Here is a 26125-nt window from a genome sequence, read left to right on the forward strand (position 1 = left end):
GGACGGAATATTCAGATCATGCCTTAGTTTCCACAGTCTTAACAATATGCGAAGGGGCGCAGAAAGGCCCAGGATTTTGGAAACTGAGTGCAAAGTTATTAGAAGTAGAGGAAAACAGACAAATATTTGAGGGTTTTTTAGCAGACCAAGAAACACTATGGGAGGTGATGGATGATAAGGGAGCCTGGTGGGACATGGTAAAGGGGCGAGTCAAGGCCCTTTTCCGGTCCCTAGCCAGGAAGCAGAGTCTGGGGTTACAGGCACAGTGCTGTCGTCTTCGTAAGCAATTGGACCACGCGGTCTCCAACCATCTAGAGAAGGGAGAGATAGAAGCTTTGCAGGCCCAGTTGAGGCTGTTGCAATATGATCGATACGCTGCTTTGCTTCTGGAAAGGGAATATGGGCATCGGTATTCCCCGGATCCTTTCCAGAATTGCAAGGTAGCAGTAGGACACAAGGTCATTTATGCTATGAGAGATGAAGCAGGGCAGCGATTGACGAACCAACGTTCAATCGAGGCCAGGGTCATTCGGTTTTACACCCAATTGTGGGGGAAAGAGAGCTTGGTTTCTAACTTCATGCTATCATACGTGCAGAGTGCCCCAGGCTTGGAAAAGGTTTCGGAGGGGGAGATGGAACAACTGCTTAGGCCCATTACCACAGGAGAGGTAGATGATGCTATTGATACGCTATCAGCACGTACAACTCCGGGTCCCGATGGGCTGACCCCAGAGTTCTACAAAAAATTCCGTGTGGTCCTGATTCCAGTGTTAGCTGCAATTTTTAATAATTGTTTGCAGAACGGGCGTTTGGCCCCTTCACAGCAGTGTTCTATTTTGGTTCTCCTCGCAAAGAAGGGAAATCTGGAACTTATCGAGAACTGGAGACCCATAAGTCTTCTGAATGTAGATAGGAAAATAATGGCCAGGATTATTTACAACCGCCTGGCTGGGGCAGTGGGTGGTCTCTTGTCCTCAGCACAGTTTTGCTCGGTGAAGGGGAAAGGGGCAGTGGAAGCAGTTTGTACCATCCGTGAAATAGTGGAAAGGAGTCAAGGTGGGACAAAGGGAAAGTATTTGCTGACCCTTGATCAGTCTAAGGCTTTTGACAGGGTGTCCCAGGAGTACCTATGGCTAGTGCTTCGGTGCTATGGGATACCCGACCAGTTTATAGGGTGGATCCAGACTTTGTATCGCAATGCAAGGAGTAGCACTCTAATAAATGGTTGGGTGGGCAAGAGCTTTGCAGTGAGGTCAGGGGTACGGCAGGGGTGTCCCCTCAGCCCCTTGCTGTACGTCCTTTCCTTAGATCCTTTCCTCAGAAGGTTGAGTGGAGGGTTTAGCGGTCAACTAGAGGGCATCTCTTTGGGTTCACACACATGGCGATGTGTCGCCTACGCAGATGATGTCACAGTAGTAATCAGTAGCAAGGAGGAAGCCGAGCGAGTTCAGACCTGGATGGCAGAATACACACAGGCTGCGGGGGCCCAGATAAACCAGGATAAGAGCTCCGCAATTTGGGTAGGACAGGGCAGACCAGCTTTCAAACTTCCCAGTCAGTACCCAGTAGCAAGGGATGAAGTACGGATCCTGGGTCTCTGGGTAGGCAGACAGGACTATGATACGATCAACTGGGAGAAGGGGCTGGGGAGAGTCGAGGAAAGGGTGGCCCAGTGGAAATCATATAAGTTGCGGTTTGTGGAAAAACTGCATGTCATTAAGACCTATCTGATACCCCTTCTCCTGTTCATATCCAAGGTCTGTTTACTGCCTATATCGTTACATGCCAGAGTATACAGCTTGTTTTTCCAACAGCTATGGGGGAACAGGATGAATATTATCCGGAGGGAGGTGACCTATTTGCCCAAAAGGGAGGGGGGGTTGGGAATGGTCAACCCTGTGGTACATTTTAGTTGTTTCTTTTTCCAACAAAATCTGGGAGGGGTCTTGCGGGAAGGGAGGCCGGCTTGGGCAGACTGCATGGCCTCCTGGCTTCAGCGGTACTTGAGGGATTGGGTGAGGGGAGGTCAGGCAATGCCCCTGCGAGGGAAGGCGGGATACTTGCCACAGTACATCTCACCTCTGTTGAGATTGGTGAAGAGATGGGGTATCACAGTACAGGAAATCCAGAAGGAGGACAGGAGGCAGCTACAACACCGCATTATTCAGACACACTTTTCAACACGTCTAGCCTTGAGGGACTGCCCAGGTCCAATACAGGAGGAAGGTCTGGCTTTCCTCAATTCATCACGCCTCCCCCGGAAGATTGCGGACATGGCCTGGCTGACTTTCCACAGCCGGCTTTATGTTCGAGCTAACATGAAAAATAGAAACAGCAATGATCGTAAGTGCCCGAGGGGGGAGTGCGTGACGGAGGATGAAACAATGGACCACTTCCTCCTCAAGTGCCCGTTCAATCAACAAGTCTGTCAGGCAGTAGCCCGCCAATTAGGGATTCCTTTCTTCCACCAGCTATCTTATGCAGAATGGGCCTATGGAGGGTTTCCAAAAGGAAAGGGGTGGTGTAGGGAGACACTGTATATCATCGCTGCAGCCCTTTGTTACTTCCTGTGGCAGGCACGCTGCCAAGCTTCATTATATCGGAAGTGGCTGTCTGTACAGGAGGTGGCAGGGGATGTGGTACATTTTGTCCAGCAGCTGGCAGTGAGGGAGAAGGAGCATTGTTCTGGACTACAGTGGGCAAGGCATTGGAGGGGTTTTTCGTTTCAGCCTCCCTGAGTGGGAGGGTTTGTTGAGGGGCGGGGGTATTGGCCAGTAAGGTTTTATTTATGTATTAGTTAGCGGGTTTTATTGCTTGTTTTATCGCTTGTTTGTATGCTTGGTTTGTCTTGTTGCAAGTTTCAATAAAGACAATATGACACAAACATATACACACATAAACACACACAAATGCAAACACACACACAAACGCACACAAACACACACACACAAACACACACACACACAAACACATAAACACACACACGCAAACACACACATAAACACACACAAACGCACACACACATAAACACACACAAACACACACACAAACACACACGCACACACAAACGCACACACACAAACACACACACACAAACACAAACACACACACAAAAACACACACACAAACACAAACACACACACAAACACAGAAACACAAACACACACACAAACACATAAACACACACACACACAAACACACACACAAACACATAAACACACACACAAACACACACACACACACATAAACACACACAAACGCAAACACACACACAAATGCAAACACACACATAAACACACACACACGCAAACACACACAAACACACACACAAACACACACGCACACACAAACGCACACACACACAAACGCAAACACACACATACACAAACACACACGCACACACAAACGCACAAACAAACACACACACAGAAACACAAACACACACACAAAAACACACACACAAACACACAAACACACACACAAACACAGAAACACAAACACACACACACATACACACAAACACACACATACACACACACACACACAAACAGAAACACAAACATACAAACACAAACACACAAACACACACACACAAACACACACACACAAACACACAAACAAACAAACAGCCTCGACGGTGCACCTCTAAGTGCCCCCCCCCCGCCGCATCGCCACAACAACCCATGCAACGGGGCATCAGAAAGCCCCTACCCCCCTTCCCTCCTCGCCGCATCACCCAACCCCTTCCCTGCCGCTTCACCAAGCCCCTCCCCCCCCCCCACATTGACCGCCTCGCCACCCGCGACTGCTAATACAAACTCTGTCCAGCGGCTGCTGCTGCTTCTATTCAGCAGCAGCAGCCCGTACATAAAGAAAACAAACAAACAAAAAAACAACCTCCTAAAACGCACCTCCGTGAAGAACCATCTCACATTGGCTGACGTCTCTGCAGCCGCTCCTCCTCTCCCCTCAATGTCAGTGCCCCTGCCGGAAGACCCCGGAGAAACGCCGAGACGTCAGAGGGGAGAGGAGGAGCGCATGCTGAGACTTCTCAATGGAGGTGCGTTTTAGGAGGATTTTTTTTTGTTTGTTTTCTTTATGTATGGGCTGCTGCTGCTGAATAGCAGAAGCAGCAGCCGCCGGACACAGTTTGTATTAGCGGTTGCGTGTGGCGAGGGGGTTGATGAGGGGGGAGGGGCTTGGTGATGTGCCACAGTGGGGGGGTCGGGTGATGCGCGAAGGGGGAGGACAAGGGGCTTTCTTTGGGTGCTGCGCCGGCTGGGGGGGGAAGGGGGGGTCTCGCTGGGCATGGGTGGCTGGAAGGAAGCAGGGGAGGGGAGGGGAGGGTCGCTGCACATGGGTGGCTGCAGGGGGGGCAGGGAACAGGGAGATAGGGATGGGGCTCCACACACCAAATGGGTGCCTGCAAGGGGGACAGGGGATACAGGATGGACACTGCAGGGCGGGCAGGGGGACAGAAGGGTTGGTGGTCATCAGGGGGGACAGGTGGGTCGATGGACATGGCTGGCCACAGGGGAGGAACAGGGAAAAAGGAGAGGAGTGTCCTCAGACATGGGTGGCTGCACAGGAGAGGAGGGTCGCTGGACATGGGTAGCTGCAGGGGGGGCAGGGGGACAGAAGGGTCGCTGGACATGGCTGGCTGCAGGGGGGACAGGGGAGAGAGGAGGGACGCTGCACATGCGTGCCTGCAGGGGGTCAGGAGGGATGCTGGGGGGGCTGAGACCACATGGGTGGCTGCAAGGGGAGCAGGGGAGACAGGAAGGACGCAGCAGGGGGAGAGGAGGGTTAATGGGCATGGGTGGCTGCAGGGGGATGCTGGACATGGGTGGCTGCAGGAGGAACACGGGGAGAGGAGGGTCGCTGCACATGCCTGGCTGCAAGGGGGCAGGGGAGAGGGAGGGGGTGAGGGGGTTCCTCACACCACACACGCAGTCACTCATTCTCTGTCTGCCACATACACTCTCACTCACACACTCACTGTCTTTGTCCCTCTCTCTCACACAGTGTCACACAGAAACACAAACACTGTCTCTCACACACTCTCTCTCTCTCGCACAAACACATACACTCTGTCTCTCTCTCTCACACATTCTCTCTCTGACACACACGCTCCATCTCTCACACACGCTCTTTCTGAAACATACACTCCAAGGAAAACCTTGCTAGCGCCCGTTTCATTTCTAACAGAAATTGGCCTTTTTTACTAGTATTTTAATAAAACATAGCAGAGATTATTTTTTAAAACAAAACATAAATGTTGGAGTGTTACCCATTTAAAATGAGTTCAATATCGAAAAGGATTTATGTGGTTAACTTTAGTGTTGACCTCATAAATTATTTTTCATAATTTGGGGCCTGTTAATGCAAATTTTTAGGCTAGGCAACGTATGGCCAGTCAAACTTTATCTGGAATATTGGAGTCATTCTGGCAGCAAGGATATCTGCCCAAGTTTATCTACAGTATGTAGCCAGGACTGCTGATTCAGCAGTCCTAATTATTCAGATAGGGCCAATTAATATCCGGTATAAAGATAACAGATAAGTCATCCACTTATCTTTATGTGGTCGCCAGCCAACTGAATATTTTCCTCAGTATTTTTGCCTATTAATCTAAGCAGCCCTTGAATATTTTAAAATGCAGTAAGATTTATTGTTGACTTGCTAATAGAGCACAGCTCTAGATATATTTCTATCTTTTTTTCAATTATTCTTTATGCTACATTTCCAAACATTAACAGGACCAGCTTATAAGGAGATACACAAAAATGTTAAAGACATAAGTATACAAAGAAAATGACAGTCATAATAAAATTAGTTAGTCAGATTCATAAATTTTACTCCACTAATAGAGGGAAAGTCAAGAATAATCAGGAACAAAGGGGAAAAAGTAAACTTATACACAGGAAAATAAATCCAACATGACTTATTTTTCCATAACCAACTAAGGGGCCCTTTACTAAGCCGCATAAGCGCCTATGCATGCCCAACGCATGCCAATACCGAGTTACCGTCCAACTACCGCGGTCAGTAATTTAATTTTTGATGTGCGTCCACTGCGCGCAGCAGAAAATAATTTTTATTTCCTGGCGTGCAGCACTACGGGCGGTAAAAGGCATTTGATTCGTGTAGACCATTACCGCCCGGTTAATTTGTGAGACCTTACCGCTAAGTCAATGGGGAGTGGTAAAGTCTCAGATCCCAAATGGACATGCGTCAATTTTCATTTTGCCGCACATCCATTTTCAGCCAAAATTTAAAAAGGCAATTTTTTACAGATGCGCTGAAAAATGGATCTGCGCAAGTCCAAAACACATGCTTACACTAGCACAGGACATTTTTCAGCGCACCTTAGTAAAAGGACCCCTAAATCAATGTTAAAACCAGGTATTATGCCAAACCGACCTGCAATCCCACAGGTCGAGAATCCTCTTTAGTAGGGTTGTGCACTTTTGTGATTTTTTTAAAATAACTTTCCTTTATACACAAACTGCCCGATATTCAGCACTGTTTAACTGGCCAGGAGCCATTCCTGGTTAGTTAAATAGCCTTAAGCCGGCTAAGCACTAATATTCAGTGTGAGATAATTGGCTATCTCGGCTGAATATTAACACTTAACAGCTATCCTGATTACCGGCTATATCACGCAACATAGCCAGTTCAGGGGAGATTCTATAAATGGCGCTTAGAAAATCCAAGCAGAAATCATATTTGCCTAAGCATAATCTATAAGATTTGGGCACAGTATATAGAATACTTTTAGTTGAGATCCCAGCATCTAAAATTACGCGGCTTCATTTACACCAAGGGGTTTATAGAATAGCACCCTGGAAGATGCACATGCAAATATTTAATAATGTCAATTAACTGCAATATTTGATTGTTGGCATCAATTTATTGTAATTATTTGGCTCATAAATTTAGGCACAGTGGGCCATACTCTATAACTATGTGCATAAATTTTGGAACGCTCACAAAATACCCATTTCCCCACCCAAAACCATGTCCCTTTTTGGCTGCACACATTAGAAGTTAGGTGCACTGCGTTACAGAATACATTTAGGCTGTTGTGCGCACAAATTCTAATTATTGCCAATTAGTGCTCATTATTGCTTGTTAAGTGCTGTTATCAACGCTGATTATCTTGTTAAACCAATTAAGTTACACATGTTGTTACAGAGTATGCTTGGATTTTGGTGCAGATCTCTAGGTGTGTTATATAGAATCTTGGTGAGATCAGGTGCATTCTATAACAACGCGCATAGATTTTTGAACGTCCATGCCCTGGTCATGGCCACACCCCCTTTTCAACTATGCGACTTAGAATATAAGTGCACCGTGTTACAGAATATGCTTTGCGAGTTGTGCCTGTAAATCTTAATGCCAGATAGTGCTGATAATTGCTTAACATCCAATTGCTTAACTAGTTAACCAATTAAGTTACATGTTTTGTTATAGAACGTGCTTCAATTTCCATGTGGAATTTAAAGTGCGATATATAGAATCCAGCAGAAAATGTATTCTATAATTGGCACTTAACTTTCAGCGCTTAGTGTGTTATTTTTTTCTGCGCTGATTTTTCATCAGTTTTTATAGAATTTGGTCCAGATAGGTCAATTTTAGAAAGGATGTAAAAATGAAAATTCAGACCTCTGGGCTGGGACATGCACAATTCCCCTGCATTTTTGAAAGGCTCTGTCAAATGCAGAATCTCTTGTAAAATGCATGTAAGCATTTGCAGGTTTGCACGCACATATTTTTCCATATACTGCAGGAGCAAGTGATTTTTAGAAACTTTATGTGTGGAAAGAACATGCTATTACACCCTACTTGAGCATGAGAACAGCCTCTGATGCCCCCCCCCCCCCCCCCCCCCCCCACACACACACACAATCCCATCCCTGATCCTACCGGGATACCTGGTGTCCAGTAGAAATAGGAGGTCCTGTTCCTTCAATTCTGGGTTACAAACCAGCTCATTTTTGAAAAAGAAGGGCGCCCATCTTTCGACACAAATCGGGAGATGGGCACCCTTCTCACAAGGCCGCCCAAATCGGCATAATTGAAAGCTGAATTTTTGACAACCTCAACGGCTTTCCGTCACGGGACGACCAAAGTTCACAGGGGCGTGTTGGCAGGGTAGCAAAGGCAGGACTGGGGTGGGACTGGGGCGTGATTAGGAGATGGGCGTCCTCGGCCGATAATGGAAAAAAGAAGGGTAGCCCTGACGAGCACTTGGCCGACTTTACTTGGTCCATTTTTTTCATGACCAAGCCGTGAAAAGATGCCCGAACTGAGCAGATGACCACCGGAGGGAATCAGGGATGACCTCCCCTTACTCCCCCAGTGGTCACTAACTCCCTCCCATCATAAAAAACAGGTTAAAAATACTTTTTGCAAGCCTCTATGCCAGCCTCAAATGTCATACTCAGGTCCATCGCAGCACTATACAGATCCCTGGAGCAGTTGTAGTGGGTGCAGTGTACTTCAGGCAGGCGGACCTGGGGGAGGAGGTTGGGGGGCTCATCACCCAAGGTAAGGGAGCTATGCACCTGGGAGCAATTTGTGAAGTTCACTGCAGTGGCCCCCTTAGGGTGCCCGATTGGTGTCCTGGCATGTAAAGAGGACCAGTGCACTACGAATGCTGGCTCCTCCCGAGACCAAAGGGCTTGGATTTGGTCAGTTTTGAGATGGGCGTCCTCGGTTTCCATTATGGCCAAAAACCGGGGACGACCATCTCTAAGGTCGACCATCTCAACATTTAGGCCGACCATCTCTAATGTTGAGATTTGGGCATCCCCGACCGTATTATCGAAACGAAAGATGGACGTCCATCTTGTTTCGATAGCCCCTTCACTGGAACGTCCTTAGAGATGGACGACTTAGAGATGGTCGTCCACATTCAATTATGCCCCTCCAAGTGACCACTTTAAGGGGTTTTGCTGTAGTTTGCCTGTTTCCACATGTCAAACTGCATGTTACTGCATTTTTCAAATGTTTTCTCTCAGGGGACATGGCATGGGCAGAGAGTGAGCGTGGAAGCATTAGCCCACTGGCATATTACACTTACCATGTGCTAACTAGCTAATGTGCAGTTAATATGAGACCACATACCACCTAATTAGGAGACGGTGAGTGGTCCCACATTGACTCTCAGCAAGCACATCACAATAATGGGAACATTAATGCATGACCTGCAATAATAATAGTGAGAGCACCCACAAATGGTGCCCTGTCAAATTTGTAGCTACCACACTATAAAATCCTGTGTTATGCTGCGCTAACTGCAAATTTTACTGTATTTTAGTAAAAGGGTTCCCTAAATACCTTGTTGATTTACCTAGAATCTGCTTTCTGTAGTTTTTATTTGCTAGTTTCTTTTGGCGTTCCTTTCCTGAATTTTTATGAATTATTCAGCAGGTATGGTGACTGTACTAATTCAAATGCTAGAACTGGAGTTTAAATTAATATGCACATTCAGCACCTCTATATGTAAAGCAGTTGTGCTAAATATACATATAAAAATGCTGAAGAATTGCTCTGAAGTTCTCTTCTTACATGTTTTATTGGGTATAGATCAAATGAATATAATTTAATCAATTACAAGGCTGCCTCGCCTAGAATAACACCACAGTATGTGAACAGTAAGGAGCAAAAAGTACTAAATGTAATTTCAAAGTATTCTCACCACACTGTTGTTCATCTTCTGTGACCGTTTAATACAGGACGTGTCCAGGAGCACAGATGGAAATTGAAAGCAATGCACTTGTGAGAAAATGGAGATTACAGTAATCCCTCCAATCATCTGAAACTGATTCTGAAGCTTCGACAAAATAAATGTAGAGATCAAGGTCAGAAAGTGCATCATTTTGAATCTGCCATTAAACTGCTGAGTGGTCTCTTGCTGGATCTAGCACTCTGTAGAGTTTTAGCATTTGTCTTCATCACCAAAATGGCAAGAGGTGAAAAATAGGAAAGTGTTGCAATAACTATGACAAATAAAGGGGTCCTTTTACTAAGGTGCGCTGAAAAATGGCCTGCGGTACTGTAGATGCATGTTTTGGGCGCACACAGAATTATTTTTTAGCACACCTACAAAAAACGCCTTTTTTTGCCGAAAATGGATGTGCGGCAAAATGAAAATTGCCATGTGTCCATTTTGAGTCTGAGACTTTACTGCAAGCCATTGGCCTAGCGGTAAGGTCTCATGCGGTAACCAGGCAGTAATGGTCTATGCGTGTCAAATGCCACTTGACGCGCGTAGCTGCCGCCTACCAGAAAATAAAAAATATTTTTCAGATGCGCGTAGTGGACGCGCACCAAAATTGAAATTACCGCAAGGGCCATGTGGTAATTGGGCAGTAATTCCAACCTGGTGCATGTTGGGTGAACATAGGCGCCTATGCGGCTTAGTAAAAGGGCCCCAAAATAAGCCAATAATTATAATGATCAAGCAGATATGCAAGATAATAATGGTGTTATTTGTTTTCCTGCAGAAATATAGAGGTTAGAAACCCATGTATCTGGCTGCAGGCTCTTCCTTGTACAATGTTCATCCTCCCTCAGTACACAGTCACTGTCTGAGGGAGAATCAGTCCAAGTGCAAAACCCAAAAGAAACGGGAACCCCAGACTGATCTAGTAGCCAAGATGCGTTTTCCAAGGGAAAGAAAAACATCCCTTCTTTCATAAGTAAATAATTCTCCCTACAACTAATGGATCTGGCAATTTTACTACAGAGCATTAAGCTATTAATGCATGAATTAGTGCATGTTAACCACAACTGCAGAAGAGTACTAACAGCTATTGCAGTGGCATGATGGTTTCTGCACAATAATTCGTTCATTGGGTCATGGGTGGAGAATGGGTATGGACTGCATAATTTGGTGAGCGCACGGTAGTTAACGCATGCTAGCTTTCATTTGCACAGTTAGGGCTGGATTCAGTAAATGCACAGAAAATTAGGTGCCTTGAACCTGTGGAGGGAGACTCTTTTTGGTAGTGTGTTGCTTATTAGTAATTTAGCATATATATGCGACTACTCTCGCTAATCCCGGATGCAGGTCTCTGACTAAAATGTGTAAATAATTCCGTGTTCCCACTACATGATTAATTACTCTGACCTTGTATCTTCCCAGACTGTTTTACACAGTCTGAGTACTAACAAACTCCATAATCAGAAGGACACCCAGGATTCAGTGGATATAGGAACATAGTTTATTAGCAACTTACCAAAGAGCAATACAGGTATTAGGCATTCATAGCTGGAAATAAAAGCGCAACGCTCCGTGACATACAGCAGGTGCAGTCTGTCTTCTCTCTTCTACCTTCCGCCCCCATAGCCTAGCAGACTGCGTTTTTGTACATTTCTTGTACCATTCATTTCTATGGACACTCTCTTTCTTACTGGCCATCTTGGCCTGTTATCAGCCAGTACCTTCTAAATGTCAACATCGTGGATTGCAATGATTTCACATGTTCCCAGGTTCATATTATCAGTTGATAGCATTGATTCTTACGTGTTCCCAAGCCTTCCTCCAGCTCCCTTGGATGTTCTCACCCTACTTGGATCTGACCCACTGCTATCTTCCACTAGCCAAAGCATCCTTGCCTGTGACTTTCTTGCTAGTGCCAGTTCAGCTGTTGTTTTAGAGCAGATTCCCCCTCCCTTTGTCTGCTCTAAATTACCTCATTCAGCTTTCACTATAGTGAAATGTCTTATAATTTTTAGAGGCCTAGCTCCTAGCTCTAAGCCTGAGCCCTTGGCCTGTATTTCACTGAGCGCAAGTGACAGCATTTTTCTACAAATGCCATCAGTTTGACAGTGTGGGCTTGGATGGGCTTCGTGGGCATCTTGTGAATTGAGTTTATCCTGATGCTTGTTTCCTGATCTTGGTTCTAATACTGTGGTCTGTTGTATAGGATTTCTTTTCCTTATATTATTTTCTTGTAATCATTGCTTATTTCTTATCATGAATATTTTTTGAAGTGATTGTAATCTTAAAACTATTAAAAATGAAAATAAAAAAAAGAGAGGGTGTGGCCCCGATATTTAAACCGGGCTGTCTCCCGTGGTCCGCGCTGAACCCAGATATTCAACGTCGGGCCATTTCCTGTAACCGGCATCGAATTTCCGGGGTTTTTTTGGCCAGTTTGAAGATAACTAGTTATGTCGATATTCAGACATAGCTGGTTATCTTTAAACTGGCCAAAGATATACCAGAGTTTGACGTGCCAAATATGACCGCCAAACCAGGTTTAAAAATTGGCGGATAGCCGGTTATACCGCTATTCTTGATCCACTTCAATCTGGCTTTCGCTCCCTTCATTCAACTGAAACAATGCTTGCTAAAGTCTCCAATGATCTGTTCCTAGTCATATCCAAAGGTCTCTATTCTATCCTCATCCTTCTCAATCTATCTGCTGCTTTTGACACTGTTGATCACAGCTTGCTCCTTGATACGCTGTCCTCACTTGGGTTTCAGGGCTCTGTTCTTTCCTGGTTTTCTTCTTATCTCTCCCAGTGTACCTTTAGTGTATACTCTAGTGGATCCTCTTCTACTTCTATCCCACTGTCAGTTGGTGTACCTCAGGGATCTGTCCTGGGACCTCTTCTCTTCTCCATCTATACTTCTTCCCTTGGTACTCTGATCTCATCCCATGGTTTTCAGTATCATCTTTACGCTGATGACTCCCAGATCTACCTCTCCACACCAGAAAACTCAGCCGAAATCCAGGCCAAAGTATCAGCCTGCCTGTCTGACATTGCTGCCTGGATGTCTCAGCGCCATCTGAAACTAAGCATGACCAAGACGGAGCTTTTTATCTTTCCCCCTAAACCAACCTCTCCTCCTCTCCCATTCTCTATTTCTGTGGATAACACTCTCATCCTTCCTGTCTCATCAGCTCGTAACCTTGGGGTCATCTTCGACTCCTCCCTCTCCTTCTCTGCACATATTCAACAGAGTGCTAAAACCTGTCGTTTCTTTCTCTATATCAGCAAAGTTCGCCCTTTCCTTTCTGAGCACACTACCAGAACCCTCATCCATACTCTTATCACCTCTCGCTTAGACTATTGCAACTTGCTTCTCACAGGTCTCCCACTTAGCCATCTCTCTCCTCTTCAATCTGTTCAAAATTCTGCTGTATGACTAATATTCCGCCAGGGTCGTTATGCTCATATTAGCCCTCTCCTCAAGTCACTTCACTGGCTTCCTATCCATTTCCGCATACAGTTCAAACTCCTCTTATTGATTTACAAGTGCATTCACTCTGCAGCTCCTCAGTACCTCTCCACTCTCATCTCTCCCTACATTCCTCCCCGGGAACTCCGTTCACTAGGTAAATCTCTCTTGTCTGCACCTTTCTCCTCCACTGCTAACTCCAGACTCCGTTCCTTTTATCTTGCTGCACCATATGCCTGGAATAGACTTCCTCAGCCGGTACGTCAAGCTCCATCTCTGGCTGTCTTCAAATCTAAGCTAAAAGCCCACCTTTTTGATGCTGCTTTTAACTCCTAACCCTTGTTCACTTGTTCAGAACCCTTATTTTATCATCCTCACTTTAATATTCCCTTATCTTTTGTTTGTCCTGTTTGTCTGTCCTAATTAGATTGTAAGCTCTGTCTAGCAGGGACTGTCTCTTCATGTTCAAGTGTGCAGCGCTGCGTACGTCCAGTAGCGCTATAGAAATGATAAGTAGTAGTAGTAGTAGTATGATATAACCTGTTATCCGCCAGCTGCTAACCATGGATATTCAGTGGAGGATAGCCAAAATGAGCCAATAATTATAATGATCAAGCAGATATGCAAGATAATAATGGTGTTATTTGTTTTCCTGCAGAAATGTAATGGTTGGAATCCCCGCTGAATATTGGCAGATAGCTGATTAAGCACTATTTAATCGGTAAGCACCCATTCTGACCGATTAAATAGCGCTAAATATCAGACAGTTTGTTTTTAGTTGATTTAGGGCCCTGTTTATTAAGGCGTGCTAGTGTTTATAGCATGCACTAAAATTAGTGCACACTAAACGCTAGAGACACCCATAGGAATATATGGGTGTCTTTAGCGTTTAGTGCGCGCTAAAAATGCTAGCACGCCCTTAATGCAGCTTAGTATGACGTTTTTATTGATTATGTAGATTGTAACCCACTTAGGGGTCAATATTCAAAAGGGTTTAACTGGGAACGAGAGGTTCTTGCCTGTTAAATCCCGCTGGGCAAGCCAGCTACTGATATTCTGTGGCAGCTAACCAGTTAGTGCTACTGGGTATCACCACAAACCAGTCATCCCGTAACCAGCTGGGTTAGGGGTTGACTGGGGATGAAGTTAAGGTGGAGCAGCAACATAGCCGGTGAGTAGAAAAATCAGTCCACTAATCAGCTAAATAAGTGCATAAGGTTAGAACAGCAAAACAGCTGTCCTAGCTTTATATACCAAGTTATCTGGGCACTGGCCTGAATATTAGCCATTGTTCAATTAACTTCTGGATTGGCAGTTAGGGCTGGCGTTAAGGGGAGGCAAACAGGGCCCCACAACTCCAAGGATTCCCGCAGTCCATAATCCGTCTCATCCTCCCTTCCCGATCGCTTTTATAAATTTATTTCCCTTCTTAGAGGGGCAATACAAATTTTAAAGAAGACCACAAGATGAGGGGAAGGGAAGAAGACAGACTGTAGTGGGGAAAGGGGAAGACATGCCCGGACCGCATAGTAACAATGCAGGTGTAGAGATGAGGGAGAGGGGGGGATCAGGGATCAAGGGCCTCCTCTTTAATTTTTGCTCTGGATCCCACAATGTCTAAAACTGGCTCTGTTGGCAGTCATAGTCAATGCTGGGAGCTGGTATTGAATATCCAGGGTAGGTGAGGTCAGACCTGGAAGTAGTTTTGCAGCCACTTACCACCACAAACTGAATATTGACCTTTAGATTTTTTAGATAATGCAGTTATAAATAAATACATTTGCACTTCCCTGTTCTGTGACTGTTTTTCATGGAAAATAATGTGTACGTTTAAAACTACAATTTATGAGTGTCATTTTCCAAGTTTCAAAGTTTATTTAGAATTTACTATCTTGCCCTTTGGCAGCCTTCAAGAGCAAGCGAGTTAACCAACCGGGAGCCATTTCTTGCCGGTTAAATCACCGAGGGGTCCTTTTACCAAGCTGTGGTAAAACGGGCCCTATGCTAGCAGCGAGGGCCATTTTTGCTGCAGGCTGCAGGCCTTTTTATTGCAACGGGTAAAAAAGTCAAAAAATGGTATGATTTCACTTACCGCATGGCCATGCAGGGGACGAACACTTAATGCCACCCACTGAGGTGGCATTAAGGGCTCTCAGGCTAACCCATGGTAACCGGGTAGCACACAGCATTGCTTTTTTTACTGCTGGGTTAGTACCGTGGTGGAAAATAGCTAGCTATTTTCTGTAGCACGGCATATGGCACGTGCCAGGGCTGGAACTATCGCCGGTGCCCGTGTTTGGCCAGTGGTAGTTCCAGATTAGTGTTGGGTTTACTGCACTCTATAAATGAGCCCCTGAAAATCAATCCCTAAATCTCCATGTTCACAATACAGGTGATGCCCTAAGTGAATGAAATAGTTAACCTCTTGTGTCTTCTCTGTATTGAGTAAAGCTGTTGGTGTTTTGTTACTTGCTTGTGAATTTGTTCACTTATGGGGACAAAGGGCCTTGAAGTTTCAAGAAAGTCTCAATCAAGTTTGACAGCTAGTTTAACATGAACTACAAATCATGCATGTGCATGCTGTGTGTCCCATTCTATCTGGACCTTGAATAAATAAAAGGAATAAAATAGGGCACAGAAGAGAATTTATTCCATTACAAAGGATGTGCAGAATTATTTTTTAAAAGTGGTTTGAAAACCAATGTGATGTGCCTAGGGAAAAAATGTGTGGCTCCTCTGAATCAGTTTAGTATACTTCTTTTCAAGAAAAAAGCCCATTCAATTAAAAAAAAGCTATAATGAACTGATGGGCATCTGTGACAGATTTGACAGATTTCTGCAGATGTGCACTGGACCTCTCTGAGGTACATCAGAGCAAGTCTTCTGCATTTGTCCAGTGGATTTCAATGTGGTCCATAGAATTTGTTGAATGAAAGGATGCTGAAATCCATCTTACTCAAGTTCAGTATCAAATTATTTGTGCATTCATCACTTTAATATGCAGGATGACTTATCAGGAACCAACACAGTAAAATGAGACCTGTGATTGTGGTGACAGAGAGACTATACAACACCTTCTGGTCCATCCTTTGCTTTAAGAATGGCCTCCAACTCAAGAGCAACTGAAGAGCATTGAAATGTACTTTTCAGTGGAAAGAAATATGATTAGTGGAGGAACATAAGAGGATGAAACTGTGAACCTGTCATTTTAAATTTTTTTCCCTTCACATCCTACTCTCTGACTTAACAGATTTTGACAAAAAAGGGCAAAATATCTGTAGTTTGAAGAGCACTGAAATAAGCTTTAGGGACCTGTTTACTAAGCCACTCTATAGGCGTGCTAACATTTATGGGTGTCTATAGCATTAGCGCTTGCTATAAACGCTAGGGCGTCTTAGTAAACAGGGCCCTTAATTTTCTGCAGCTTCAGCAAAAGAAGAAATTAACTCATACAAGTAAAATCTCCTACAGAAAGCAACATGGGACTTCTAGCATTCTACATTTAAGAAGCACAATAATCTCCCATAATATTCTTTGTAAAACTCTCTGCCTGCACAGTGACCTGTGTGGATTCATTTTTAATCTTTACAAATATTTCCATACATTACTTAGGAATAGATGTGTTGTTTTCAATTTGTGCATGCAAACTGGCTTGCAAGAGTTTGTCCATTTTTGCTCTACTTCTGTCCACAAATTAAATCTGGACCATAATCTTAAAAAATGCAAAAACACTAAATAATGACAACTTAATAAAATATTTTGTTAAATATTTATTGGAATACTGTTCTGTGGCTAATGTATCCATTACTTCTGCTTATAATTCAAGTGTTTTAATGATATACAGTAGCTATTAGGTAGAGTAATTGTGCCATCTGTGGACTGGCCAGCTATTTTAGCTTTGCACAGCTAAATGTATACATAATTTTTTTATTTATTTTGATTTTCCTGTTTTAACTTGATTCAAGCTTCAAAGTGGATTACAGTCAAACATATTAAGCAATATATGGTGGTATTTTACCTTTTAGAACTTAACAAATTCTAAATTTCAACACTTTTTTCCTCCTCTATTATTAAAAAATGACAATTAATGATCTAAGCCATCATAATAAGACCAGTGTTTGAATGAAAGTGCATTGAAAGAGCCAAGCCTTAACATTTTCCTGAATTTAGATCAAAGTGCACTTTTCACTGTTAGGAAGTCAGAAGAGAGAAGCATAACATTGGAAAGTACTACGCAATTTGTTTGCCATCAATTTCATAGCCAGTTGGGATGGTAATTCTAAGAATGCTTGCTGGGATGATCCCAAAATGAAGTCTGAAAAAAAACTTTGAACCTGATGAATGAGAGCATTAGGAAAAAAATCTATTCAACCCAAGATCAATCAATGCATTATTATTTTGCTATAACTATTTAGTAGGAAAACTGGTACTAACAAACTAGTAAAACCAAAAAAATATAGAAATCATGGGGTAGAAGAGTGCATAATTTGATGATAATTACATGGGGACCGGCAGCCAGCCTTGCATAGAACTCAGCCAGTCAAACCATAGTTAGATTTGCAATAGCTGCTCCTAGTTCTGGACAAAATAACTCTGAGCCTGTTAACTAAAGTATGGTAGATTTTGCACTTCATGTGGTGTGCATCTGATCTGCATTTACCACACAGGACACCCAGTTAGTGCATGGCAGGCACCGCATTACATGCATGGGAAGACCCATGCTATCAGGCATGTAATTGCATGTAATAAGAATGGACCAACTAAAAAATAAATAAAAACTGCTGTGGAAGCACATACACCCATCTGCATCTCTCCCCTGATCCAGTCCCCAAATAAAGGTCCCATACCCTCACCCCCCATGATCTGATCACCCTAATCACACTCCTGAACCCCTCTGATCACAACCCCAAATCCTTCTCCCCGATCAGACCCCCAACCCCTCAATCAGACCAATAACCTCCCATCAAACCCTGAACGCCCAATCCAATAATTCTGCCCCCAACACAGCAACCCCTTCCACTGACAGGACCCCCCCTCCCCCACCAAAGCTCTAACTTCCCCAACACCCTAAGACCTACCTAAGGTCATCAGTGGTAGTTCGGAGGGATCCTGATGGCAGCAATCACCCTCTTCTGCTGCCTGGGGCAGTGTCGTCATCCCAAATTATGTCTTTCCCCTCTAGCAGTGGCACTATGGTACTACCGCTAGCAGTCGTCCTTCCATATGCTTCCATATTCAAAACCATTTAACCGGCCCAGAATGGCACTGGCCCGGTTAAATGGTACTTAGCTGGCTATCCGGCGATATTTAGCAGGAGATAGCCAACCGTCTCCCGCTGAATATCACCGGTGAATGCCTAGCAAATAGCCAGTTAGAACACGTGATATAACTGTCTGGCTAAGTTTGACAGCCAAATTTGGGTACGTCAATAGCAGGCCTATCTTTGGCTGTTTCCAATTTAACTGGCCAGCGCTGAATATTGGCTTGGCTGGTTAAGTTGGAACCGTCCCAAAATAATCAAATATTCGATGCTTGTCACCAGAAATAGCCCAGCACTGAATGTCCTGTGGATGCAGCCCAGCTACCCCTGCAGTCTGAATATTGGCCCCAAATATTTAGCCAAAAATTAAAATATTTCTCCTAACCTAAAAAATAATATTTGGAGCACGAAGGAGAAGGAGCAAATCCACAGGTATACTCACAAACCCTTCATCTGAATGAATGCACACGTTTTATTCACTGTCAAGAACCTTCACAGCTGAACATAAGATGGGGTTTGGCCAAGGTCACACAGTTTCCATTAGTTCTCTCTGGAGCAATTTTTCCCAATGGGTTATTTTTGCACCTATGAAAAAGAAGTGTGTAGCAAAGAAAGCATTCACATAGTTACTCTCTCATTATTTAACCCCAACAACAGATACTTGTGGTTAGAACTACTCAGATTGTTGTGACTCCTGGTGCAGGCGGTTGCACCAAAACATGGCACTATGTTGAGTCCTTCTGAACTTCCACTTTTGGGGAGGAATGTTCTTATACAGACCTGATGGTCTAGATTTTAATATAATAAACTTAGGGGTCCTTTTACAAAGGCGCGCTGAAAAATGGCTTACAGTAATGTAAGCGCGGGTTTTGGGTGCGTTCTGATCCATTTTTAGTGTACCTGTAAGAAAGGCCTTTTTAAAATTTTTCCTGAAAATGGATGTGTGGCAAAATGAAAATTGCCGCGCGTCCATTTTCGGCCTGAGACCATACCGTCAGCCATTGACCTAGTAGTAAAGACTCACCAGGCGGTAATGACCTACATTCTGCAAATGCCACTTGAAATGCGTCCATTACGCGTGCCCAAAAATAAAACATTTTTTCAGACACGCGTATCAGACCCACGCCAAAAAAGAAATTACCGCAAGAGCCAAGCGGTAAAGAGTCAGGCAATAACTCCATTTTGGCACACATTGGGTGCACGTAGAGGCTTACACGGCTTAGTAAAAGGACCCCTTTGTGTTTGTCAATTATTGATCCTTAGATTCCTTTGTATTATGTATTTTTTTGTTATTGATCCTTCCCAACTTCTTTTTCATTTGTATTTTGTCATACAGGATTTTTTTGGTGTTTTGTTATTTTTGCGCATACCATGACAGTAATGAATCTCACCCTTAAGCCAGGGTATTACAGTATGATCTCAGCCTCTCAAATTTACTGCTAACACTTGCCGTAGTACTTGCATTGTGCCAGAGCTTGTTTCTGGAGTTCATAAGAAGTAACTTATCCAAGTGCACTTGGAAGTTCTTTCTGAACAAGCCTATGGCACACAAAATGATGGGAAAAATATCTGTATCTTTCGGCCACATTTTCTTGGTCTCAGACTGCATATCGTGGTACTTGAGGACCTTCTCTCTCCCCACGTGATTCATCAAGTAATACATAATCCACCATTAAAGTATTGTGGGTTTAACAGCTGCTATTGGAACTGAGCTATGATTTCTTGAATGAAAATATTATTCACAAACTACATCTGAAACATGGGGCAGTTACTTCATCTTTGTTTATCCTTCATTAATCTCACAAAGTCTTCTAGAGCAGAAATTACTCATCTGATTGTTTAATGGATAAAGACCTTGTTGGGCAGACTGGATGGACCGTACAGGTCTTTATCTGCCGTCATTTACTATGTTACTATATAAACAAGGATAGTCATTTATACAAGCTGTACTTCCAGCCTGAAAAGAAGCATTCTATGTGTTTTTACCTTTTACTAACTGGTCTCTTTGGGCTTCAATTTCTTGCTGAATTTAGTTCCTTTGCACTAAAAAAAATGATGCATATTCTTTGGATCAATGTCTACTGGACAGAGCCCTAGAACCTACTAAAGAAATTGATGAGGAAGAATACCTATTCATCATATCCGAAAAGACTACATTTAATATGCAAGTATGTGTCAAGAAATCTTTTAGTTGCAAATTAGACATGGGCTCTAGATTGTTCACTTGTCTTTAGATTGTTCTCTTGTCTTTTAGATTGTAAGCTCTTTGAGCAGGGACCGTCCTTCTATGTTTAAATTGTACAGCGCTGCGTAACCCTAGTAGCGCTTTAGAAATGTTAGTTAGTTAGTTAGTTAGGCTCTTGCCTTTTACATAACTGGAAATGAAGACCATGAAGATATAGCATTTAAGAATAAACTCATTCTTCTAAATGCTTTAATTCCAACACAGTGAGTAATTTAAGTTCTTCAAGTCAACCAATGCTATCATTACATGTTTTTCTACCCAGGAACCTACTGAAGAAATTTATGAGGAAAAATACCTATTCATTATATCCAAAATGACTACATTTAATATGCAAGTGTGTGTCAAGAAATCTTTTAGTTGCAAATTAGACATTCATGGTCTTCATTTCCAGTTATGTTAAAGGCAAGAGCGCCATCTTGTGGACAATATTTATTTCATTTTCTTCTGTAATGATTATAGAATACATTTTGATACTACTTTGGTCTAAATGTACTCTATAATCTTAGAAAATGGGTAACTATTCAGGTTATTTTAAATTTAAAACATCCTGACACATCCCTTTGGTTGTACAGCAGAATTTTAAAAATGTATTATTGGTAGTCAAAGAGCTCAGAATTTGTTTTTGAGTTACTGCAAATGCAAAGGTCATCCAAGTTTTTAGCTGTGGAATTACAAAGTAAATGTACAGTTTACTGATATTTCTTTATAACCATGGTCCATGGAAAATCTGAGAAAACAGAGGGGAGAGATGACAAGAAAGGTACAGGGAGCTATCGAGGCATATAAATTCAACAATGTGCGGGATAAACACAGAGGTTCGATATATGGAAAGAGGATGAAATCAAAACAAAACTTAAATGACCTCATGGCTGTTGATGTGTTATGATGGGTAGGAGTGATACTTAGATGGTTACTTCAAAAAGTTGGGAGGTTAGGCCAGTGTTGGGCAGATTTCTTTGGTCTGTGTCCTGAAAATGGCAGAGGCAGATCTGAATGGAGTGGAGTGGACTTTGATAGGATCTCCAGTAGTTGGATAGCTGGAAAGTGGCATCAGTGTCAAGCAGACGTCTATGGTCTGTTCCAAAAATGGCAAAGACAGGTCAAGATCATGTGTGCATATTTTATATCAGATTTATATCATATGCTATGAGTGTGGATGTTGTGTATCTCTGGGGGAGACATCTTAAAGTTGAAATTAGAGTAAAATGTTAATTAGCCATATAGTTGGGTAGTTGGGTTTACCAATCAGTCAATTTTTGAGGCTGCGCAGGATATGTACTTCTTTGGAGGATTTTAAACACCATGCAGGTTTATTAACAGAGGGGCCCTTTTACAAAGGCATGTAGGCGCCTATGCACGTCAAACACATGTCAAATTGGCATTACTGCCTGGCTACTGCATGCCCTGGGTGGTAATTTCATTTTGGCACATGCCCAAAATATGCAGTAGAAAATATTTTCTATTTTCTACCGCAGGGCCCTTACCCGGCGGTAATCTGCCGTTGGCGCGTGCTGCATTGTTGATGCCCGGTTAGCGTGTGAGACCTTACTGCTAAGTCAATGGGTGGTGTTAAGGTCTCAGGCTGAAAATGAATGTGTGCTGGTTTTCATTTTGCCGCACGTCCATTTTGCAGCACATTAAAAAGTCCCTTTTTTCCAGGCGCGCTCAGGAAATGGACCAACACGCATCCAAAACACATGCCTACACCAGCTCAGATCACTTTTGAGCGTGCCTTATTAAAAGGGCCCCAGAGTGATTTAGAGCACAAAATCAAGCCATTGGGATGTAGGAGGGGTCAGCATTTTTAGCAGACTGGTCCCCCGAGACATCCCAGGAGAGCAATGGGGCACCCTAGGGGGCACTTCTGTGGACTTCATATAAATGCTCCCAGTTAAACATCTCACCATTGCTCTCTTATCTTGTCTGCTGAGCCAGTAGAGTACCAAGAGTGGGGCGAAGGAGGTGGTCTGCCCCTGGTGCACACATCAAGGGGTACACAGAGCAGTCATGCGGCTGTCTGCTCCATGCACCCTTTGCTAGGATGAATGCTGCTCTAATAGACCTGGCTATAATATCTGAGGCTGGCATAGAGGATGGTGAGTACTATTTTTATTCACAGTTTTTGGGCATGGGGGGTGAGTGACCACTGGGGGAGTAAGGGGGGTCATCTGGTCATTTAGGGCACCTTTTGTGTCTTATTCATTAGAAAAACAGGTCTAGACCAAGACGTTGACGTTTTCGCTCTAGACATTTTGGTTTTGTTCCATTATAGCTGTAAAATGTCCAGTATTAGGCATGCCTTAAGCCCACCCTAATCCCACCTTTGAAATGCCTCTAACATGCCCCTTTGTGATTTGAATGCACTGCAGAGGAAATACATAGATAGACGTCGGCAAATCAGATTTCAAATGCCGATTTGGATGTTTTGAGAAGAAATCCATCGAAATGGTGCTTTATGACACTTTTTGGATGCTTTTCTCTTTTGAAAATGAGCACAAAAGTCCACAGATGCCAATGTCCCTGTGGTGTGGCTGCATTGCAAATGAAACAAAGCATGTGGTTCTGATTATACAAACTTCATAGGTTGTATTGTGCTAAAAATGAGGTGTAACTTTTCCTTGGAAAATAATTCAAACCAACCTAATTATTGATGCAAAACCTATGGGTAAAAACGCTGGGGAGTTTGCCCCAAAGTGCCTATTTTAATTATATGGGGGCAATTTTCAAATTGTCCTCATTTGGACAAATTGAACAGATACTCAGGAGTGGCAGAAAGACCTCGTGAGACTGGGGGACTGGGCATATAAATGACATTTACCTCCTCATTCTATAACAAGCCCTTACATTTAAATGCCATTTGCATACTTACATTTATTTAATACTAGCATTTGTGCATATGAATTGTACAGTGCTAAATGCATGAATTTAGGTAAAGGGTCAAGAATTTGATATACTACCTTTCTGCGGAACAACAGAAGTGGTTTATTTATTAAACAAAGGTACTTTCTCTGTGCCTAGAGGACTCACAATCTAAGTTTTTGTACCTGGAGCAATGGAGGGTTAAGTGATTTGCCTAGAGTCACAAGGAGCTGTGGTGGGGATTGACCCCAGTTCCCCAGATTCTCAACCTAGTACACTAACCATTAGGCATTAGGGAAGACAGAGTGATATCAGAGAGTCAGAAGAGAAGTAGAAGAAGAGGGAGAGGGCAACTATAGGAAAGGGAGATAGGGACAGGGGGAGCCAGATGACAGAGGAATAAAGTAATATATAGCACAAGGCATGGTAGAGATTGACAAATGGATAACAAGGGGAAAGAATTGGTATGAGAAAGGAGATGAGAGAGCGTACATGAAAGAGACAGAGGCTGCTAAATGTTAAGAGAAAAGGGAGAAAGGGATAGATGGATGGATGAATAGATGGACAGGGGTACGAGATAGGAGAAGGAACATTGAGATAGTGTGGTGGAGGTGTTGTAACTTAGTAAATGAGCGCAGATATCTAAAATGACCCATCCAGTATACCCAATTGAGATATATAATACTTCTTTCCATCCTAATCTCTTTGCATCACCAAATGTATCTGACACCCTGGAATGGCAATGCCATAACAGACCTCTGTAAGCCACATTGAGCCTGCAAATAGGTGGGAAAATGTGGGATACAAATGCAATAAATAAATAAAAACATACAGAACCCAACACCAACTCCCCCTGCCCTTGTCTTTTACCTGTCCTCTTGATCCTGTTCCACCACAGGTGTCCCAAGCTTGTACAAAATCTGCCACAGTGATGGCCTCCATCGCCTCTGCTAATGGGACATTTCAGGTCTTGTCATCTTAAACTTGACATCTTACAAAACCTACATTTAATCCAATATCCAGGCTCCTTTCAGTTACTACCAAGTAAAATATCTTGCAGCCACCAATGCAGGAAATTATACGATTAAAAAAAAAAAAAGATCCAGCCTACCCATACTCTTTGAAGTTTGGGTTTATGCTATGGTACCCCCATGCAGTTCATCACATCAATGCCATCTGAAAGACCAGGAAGAGCTGACACTTTAAAATTATTTTTAAGGTTCTGGTTGTCTGAATGTGCTCGTGGGCTCTGAACGCAACTAACATGCAAAAGAGGGCCCTTAGTGCAAGGAGCATGCAAATGCATACTAAACCTATTCATCCCCAATGATCAGTGACCAGTGTGCCAAAGATTGACTCACTGGCCTGCAGCAAACCCTATGCCAGCTTGGAGCTGGCGTTAGGATTTGCAGACCATTGGAGAGGAATGGTGAGCCCTGTGCAGCATGCATTTGCATGCTAGCAGGCCCCCATTCCCCACAAATCAGCAACCCCCCACAGGAACCAACAACCCAACAGATGACCCCCCCCCCAGGAACCGATGACTCCCCCAAGGTGACAGGGGGCTGGAGGTCCAGCGGACCTCCTGACCCTTCGACCCCCTCCCCGACACAGGTTCGGGGGGGGCTGGAGCTCCGGTGGGTCTCCAGCCCCCCTAACCCCCCCCCCCCCCCAGCATTAGTAAGAAGTCCCTGGTGGCCCAGTGGGCTGTGGTCAATCCCCTCACTCCCCTACCTTAGGTTGGAGGAGGGAGGTGGCCTCCCTCCTCTCCCTTCGGCGCCGCCTGCAAAATGGTGGCGCCCAGCCCTGCCCAGTGTATTCTGGGATGCGCTGGGTGGGGCTTCATACCATATAAGGGTGCTCAAAGCCCAGGTGCCAAAGCCCACAGTGCAAACCCCGTAGCATACCAACAGTACAGAAAAACAGCTTGCAGAGACCAGCGCTGCCAGTGGATGTACATTACTGCTGCCTGTGAATGTGGAGGTACACTAGGGAAGGAAGGTTGCTGCGTCGCATGCGGGGGCAAATACCAGGTCTAGGGTGAAGGAGAGCTGCAGGAGAAAGGGTTTTTTTATTTGAAGGCCCGCCCAAAAAAACTGTGAGCCCACCCAAATTAACCGGTTTGACTATGCCACAACTGGACTTCTTCTTTAATGAGAGAGGATCTTACTGCCCAAATGTCATAGTCATACTGTTTCTATACTAATATATAAAGGGCGTCAGTGATGTTGTACCATGGGGCAGAAGTAAAATTGTGATTAGCTATATTAATGTCTACCCTCCACCCAATTCAACCATAATGGAAGAATTTATGGAGTAATAAGGGTAGAATTGCATCATGAGTTGCAATAAAGGAAAATGAGAAGCTTTACAGAAGCAGATAATATAGTAGCATCTATGTTCCATATTCTTAATTAACAAATCTATCAGGACTGTAAATATGTAATTTTCTTATTACTAAATTAATATGGGATGACAGCAATAAAAGCCAATAAAACAAAGAAATATGCTACCAAGCTTCCAAGGTAATGCTAAATACAGGTTTGACTCTCATTTTAAA

Source organism: Microcaecilia unicolor, chromosome 10 (genome assembly GCF_901765095.1).
Source record: "Microcaecilia unicolor chromosome 10, aMicUni1.1, whole genome shotgun sequence".
Lineage (NCBI taxonomy): Eukaryota > Metazoa > Chordata > Amphibia > Gymnophiona > Siphonopidae > Microcaecilia > Microcaecilia unicolor.